Source organism: Tamandua tetradactyla, chromosome 4, assembly GCF_023851605.1.
Source record: "Tamandua tetradactyla isolate mTamTet1 chromosome 4, mTamTet1.pri, whole genome shotgun sequence".
Classification (NCBI taxonomy): domain Eukaryota; kingdom Metazoa; phylum Chordata; class Mammalia; order Pilosa; family Myrmecophagidae; genus Tamandua; species Tamandua tetradactyla.
This window is the reverse complement of record NC_135330.1, coordinates 82,741,353-82,747,765: the sequence shown is the minus strand read 5'-3', so window position 1 is coordinate 82,747,765 and position 6,413 is coordinate 82,741,353. Positions and strand designations below refer to the sequence as shown.

Genomic DNA, 6,413 nt, shown 5'->3' with positions numbered 1-6,413 from the left:
ATGGGAGATGCTCTGAATGGGCCCAGGAGCCTATCTGACCCAGCCTTTCCTTGTTGCTGTATGTTCTGTTCTCCATTTCAAGATGTCTCTGCACTTCTGATAAATGTGAGCTGAGGACTCTCAAAGCCACCACAGAGGGGAAACTGATGGTGCTTGAAGGCTAGATGACTGCTCTTAACAGAACAGTCAAGCTCCGATTGTTTGCTATGCTGAGGAGGTTGCTGTGGAGACGTTTTTCTTATCCCACCAAATAAATACTTTTTGGTTTTCACTTTTTCCCTAGTCACCTTGGTTTTCAGAATTCATAAAAAGTCCACATTTGTAAGCATGGAACATTTGGAGCTGATCAGAGAGAATCCTAATTCTCTGTAATTTTAGTTGTACCAAAGTTATACAGGGTGATAGAGGTGAAGTTGAAAAGATAAAGCTTGAGATGCTGACAGTGCAATTTAAAAAGTAGATATCCCACGACTATATAAACATGACCAGCGGTTGCACTTCTTTCACCAAGAGATACAAATATATTGTAGGATCCCTTAGCAAAGAAGAGACAGAGCTTCCAGTTGCATACTCTGTAGTGGTTCATCATAAAACTGAAATGCTTGACAGGTTCCCTGAGGGCCATCTATATGCCTCAAAATTTCTATTGCACTCATGTGGACAAAAAACATCAGACTTTTTAGCTGTGGTGATAGGGATTGCATCCTGTTTCAGTAATGGCTCTGTGGCCAGTCCTTTGGAGGGCATGATTTCTGCTTCATGGAGTTGGGTTCAGGCAGAACTCTATAGCCTGAGTACAGGGTGGAAATACCTGATCAATCTTTGTGGTATGGGTCTTCTTGTTAAAGCCAACCCAGAAATTGTCAGGAAGTTTGAGTCATTAATGGGTGAAAGTAACCTGGAAGCTGAAAGATGCCATCCAGTAAAGAGAACTGGAGGAAGAAGCATTATAACGTCATTAATGGGAAACTAACCAATACATGAACAGACAAAATGCATCCTCTTCTTGAACCACTCACTTTTCCAGGCAGTACCTACTTGGTAGTCAGTAGGAAATATGCTAGGGGATGAAAAGAATCCAAAAATTTATAGAATGGGCAAAGGACATCCAACCTGGATAAATATCTCTGGCCCACTATTCAAAGGGTCCTAGAAGTCCCAGCGTGCTCTCCTTGAGCCCTAAGTATGGAATGTCTGACGTGCATGCAGTGGCGAGTTTTGTCAAGTGGTTAACTTTGAAGAAGCCGTTTCCAAGGATACCCCATGCGCACCCTGCAGTGGGGTCCACATGCACTGTGTGTGTGTTTTGGGGATGGGTGACTTGAACTGGCTGCTGCACAGATACCACTTCTTTGCCAGTGAGTTTGGCACGCATGTTGACCCCTTTGCCATCCAGTGTTTGGATGAGCATTTAAGGCATAAAGCTCTGTAGACATTCATATGTGGACTGTGGTAGGCAATTTTAGAAATAATAAAAACAGTATGCAAAATATATCCTGTCTGGAGCCCATAGACTGGACAGGGCTCCGGGGAAGCTGTTGAAGAAGCCTGGAGAGAAAGCTAGCAGGTGTTACCATGTGCCTTGCTGGCTGAGAGTGAAACCCCAAACATCATCAGTCTCCTTGAACTAAGGTATCTTTCCTTGGATGCCTTAATTTGGACATTTTTTTTTTCTTTTTTTTTTTTTTTATTAATTAAAAAAAGAATTAACAAAACAATTAGAAATCATTCCAATCTACATGTACAATCAGTAATTCTTAATAACATCACATAGTTGCATATTCATCATTTCTTAGTACATTTGCATCGATTTAGAAAAAGAAATAAAAAGACAACAGAATAAGAATTAAATCAATAATAGAAAGAAAAAAAACCAAAAAAAACAAAAACAAAAAACCTATACCTCACATGCAGCTTCATTCAGTGTTTTAACATAATTGCATTACAATTGGGTAGTATTGTGCTGTCCGTTTCTGAGTTTTTATATCCAGTCCCGTTGTACAGTCTGTATCCCTTCATCTCCAATTATCCCTTCTCTTTTTTTTTTTTTTAATTAATGGAAAAAAAGAAATTAACCCAACATTTAGAGATCATACCATTCTACACATGCAATCATTAATTCTTAACATCATCACATAGATGCATGATCATCATTTCTTAGTACATTTGCATTGGTTTAGAAGAACTAGCAACATAACCGAAAAAGATATAGAATGTTAATATAGAGAAAAAAATAAAAGTAATAATAGTAAAATCAAAACAAAACAAAACAAAACAAAACAAAAACCTATAGCTCAGATGCAGCTTCATTCAGTGTTTTAACATGATTACTTTACAATTAGGTATTATTGTGCTGTCCATTTTTGAGTTTTTGTATCTAGTCCTGTTGCACAGTCTGTATCCCTTCAGCTTCAATTACCCATTGTCTTACCCTGTTTCTAACTCCTGCTGAACTCTGTTACCAATGACATATTTCAAGTTTATTCTCGAATGTCCGTTCACATCAGTGGGACCATACAGTATTTGTCCTTTAGTTTTTGGCTGGATTCACTCAGCATAATATTCTCTAGGTCCATCCATGTTATTACATGGTTCATAAGTTTATCTTGTCTTAAAGCTGCATAATATTCCATCGTATGTATATACCACAGTTTGTTTAGCCACTCTTCTGTTGATGGAGATTTTGGCTGTTTCCATCTCTTTGCAATTGTAAATAATGCTGCTATAAACAATGGTGTGCAAATGTCCGTTTGTGTCTTTGCCCTTAAGTCCTTTGAGTAGATACCTAGCAATGGTATTGCTGGGTCGTATGGCAATTCTATATTCAGCTTTTTGAGGAACCGCCAAACTGCCTTCCACAGTGGTTGCACCCTTTGACATTCCCACCAACAGTGGATAAGTGTGCCTCTTTCTCCGCATCCTCTCCAGCACTTGTCATTTTCTGTTTTGTTGATAATGGCCATTCTGGTGGGTGTGAGATGATATCTCATTGTGGTTTTGATTTGCATTTCTCTAATGGCCAGGGACATTGAGCATCTCTTCATGTGCCTCTTGGCCATCCGTATTTCCTCTTCTGATAGGTGTCTGTTCAAGTCTTTTTCCCATTTTGTAATTGGGTTGGCTGTCTTTTTGTTGTTGAGATGAACAATCTCTTTATAAATTCTGGATACTAGACCTTTATCTGATATATCATTTCCAAATATTGTCTCCCATTGTGAAGGCTGTCTTTCTACTTTCTTGATGAAGTTCTTTGATGCACAAAAGTGTTTAATTTTGAGGAGTTCCCATTTATTTATTTCCTTCTTCAGTGCTCTTGCTTTAGGTTTAAGGTCCATAAAACCGCCTCCAGTTGTAAGATCCATAAGATATCTCCCAACATTTTCCTCCAACTGTTTTATGGTCTTAGACCTAATGTTTAGATCTTTGATCCATTTTGAGTTAACTTTTGTATAGGGTGTGAGAGATGGGTCTTCTTTCATTCTTTTGCATATGGATATCCAGTTCTCTAGGCACCATTTATTGAAGAGACTGTTCTGTCCCAGGTGAGTTGGCTTGACTGCCTTATCAAAGATCAAATGTCCATAGATGAGAGGGTCTATATCTGAGCACTCTATTCGATTCCATTGGTCGATATATCTATCTTTATGCCAATACCATGCTGTTTTGACCACTGTGGCTTCATAATATGCCTTAAAGTCCGGCAGCGTGAGACCTCCAGCTTCGTTTTTTTTTCCTCAAGTACTTTTAGCAATTCGGGGCACCCTGCCCTTCCAGATAAATTTGCTTATTGGTTTTTCTATTTCTGAAAAATAAGTTGTTGGGATTTTGATTGGTATTGCATTGAATCTGTAAATCAGTTTAGGTAGGATTGACATCTTAACTATATTTAGTCTTCCAATCCATGAACACGGTATGCCCTTCCATCTATTTAGGTCTTCTGTGATTTCTTTTAGCAGTTTTTTGTAGTTTTCTTTATATAGGTTTTTTGTCTCTTTAGTTAAATTTATTCCTAGGTATTTTATTCTTTTAGTTGCAATTGTAAATGGGATTCGTTTCTTGATTTCCCCCTCAGCTTGTTCATTACTAGTGTATAGAAATGCTACAGATTTTTGAATGTTGATCTTGTAACCTGCTACTTTGCTGTACTCATTTATTAGCTCTAGTAGTTTTGTTGTGGATTTTTCCGGGTTTTCGACGTATAGTATCATATCGTCTGCAAACAGTGATAGTTTTACTTCTTCCTTTCCAATTTTGATGCCTTGTATTTCTTTTTCTTGTCTAATTGCTCTGGCTAGAACCTCCAACACGATGTTGAATAATAGTGGTGATAATGGACATCCTTGTCTTGTTCCTGATCTTAGGGGGAAAGTTTTCAATTTTTCCCCATTGAGGATGATATTAGCTGTGGGTTTTTCATATATTCCCTCTATCATTTTAAGGAAGTTCCCTTGTATTCCTATCTTTTGAAGTGTTTTCAACAGGAAAGGATGTTGAATCTTGTCGAATGCCTTCTCTGCATCAATTGAGATGATCATGTGATTTTTCTACTTTGATTTGTTGATATGGTGTATTACATTAATTGATTTTCTTATGTTGAACCATCCTTGCATACCTGGGATGAATCCTACTTGGTCATGATGTATAATTCTTTTAATGTGTTGTTGGATACGATTTGCTAGAATTTTATTGAGGATTTTTGCATCTGTATTCATTAGAGAGAGATTGGTCTGTAGTTTTCTTTTTTTGTAATATCTTTGCCTGGTTTTGGTATGAGGGTGATGTTGGCTTCATAGAATGAATTAGGTAGTTTTCCCTCCACTTCGATTTTTTTGAAGAGTTTGAAGAGAATTGGTACTAATTCTTTCTGGAACGTTTGGTAGAATTCACATGTGAAGCCATCTGGTCCTGGACTTTTCTTTTTAGGAAGCTTTTGAATGACTAATTCAATTTCTTTACTTGTGATTGGTTTGTTGAGGTCATCTATGTCTTCTTGAGTCAAAGTTGGTTGTTCATGTCTTTCCAGGAACCCGTCCATTTCCTCTAAATTGTTGTATTTATTAGCGTAAAGTTGTTCATAGTATCCTGTTATTACCTCCTTTATTTCTGTGAGGTCAGTAGTTATGTCTCCTCTTCCATTTCTGATCTTATTTATTTGCATCCTCTCTCTTCTTCTTTTTGTCAATCTTGCTAAGGGCCCATCAATCTTATTGATTTTCTCATAGAACCAACTTCTGGCCTTATTGATTTTCTCTATTGTTTTCATGTTTTAAATTTCATTTATTTCTGCTCTAATCTTTGTTATTTCTTTCCTTTTGCTTGCTTTGGGGTTAGCTTGCTGTTCTTTCTCCAGTTCTTCCAAATGGATAGTTAATTCCTGAATTTTTGCCTTTTCTTCTTTTCTGATATAGGCATTTAGAGCAATAAATTTCCCTCTTAGCACTGCCTTTGCTGCGTCCCATAAGTTTTGATATGTTGTGTTTTCATTTTCATTCGCCTCGAGGTATTTGCTAATTTCTCTTGCAATTTCTTCTTTGACCCAGTCGTTGTTTAGGAGTGTGTTGTTGAGCCTCCATGTATTTGTGAATTTTCTGGCACTCTGCCTATTATTGATTTCCAACATCATTCCTTTATGGTCCGAGAAAGTGTTGTGTAAGATTTCAATCTTTTTAAATTTGTTGAGACTTGCTTTGTGACCCAGCATATGGTCTATCTTTGAGAATGATCCATGAGCACTTGAGAAAAAGGTGTATCCTGCTGTTGTGGGATGTAATGTCCTATAAATATCTATTAAGTCTAGTTCATTTATAGTAATATTCAGATTCTCTATTTCTTTGTTGATCCTCTGTCTAGATGTTCTGTCCCTTGATGAGAGTGGTGAGTTGAAGTCTCCAACTATTATGGTATATGAGTCTATTTCCCTTTTCAGTGTTTGCAGTATATTCCTCACGTATTTTGGGGCATTCTGATTCGGTGCGTAAATATTTATGATTGTTATGTCTTCTTGTTTAATTGTTCCTTTTATTAGTATATAGTGTCCTTCTTTGTCTCTTTTAACTGTTTTACATTTGAAGTCTAATTTGTTGGATATTAGTATAGCCACTCCTGCTCTTTTCTGGTTGTTATTTGCATGAAATATCTTTTCCCAACCTTTCACTTTCAACCTATGTTTATCTTTGGGTCTAAGATGTGTTTCCTGTAGACAGCATATAGAAGGATCCTGTTTTTTAATCCATTCTGCCAATCTATGTCTTTTGATTGGGGAATTCAGTCCATTGACATTTAGTGTTATTACTGTTTGGATAATATTTTCCTCTAACATTTTGCCTTTTGTATTATATATATCATATCTGATTTTCCTTCTTTCTACACTCTTTTCCATATCTCTCTCTTCTGTCTTTTTGTATCTGACTCTA

At 36.9% G+C, this 6,413-nt stretch overlaps 1 pseudogene; it reads left to right on the top strand.

Annotated features, from left to right (window-relative positions):
- Nucleotides 1–206: 206 nt before the first annotated feature.
- On the top strand, nt 207–1,432 carry LOC143679096 (beta-1,3-galactosyl-O-glycosyl-glycoprotein beta-1,6-N-acetylglucosaminyltransferase-like; annotated as a pseudogene).
- The last annotated feature ends 4,981 nt before the right edge of the window (nt 1,433–6,413 follow it).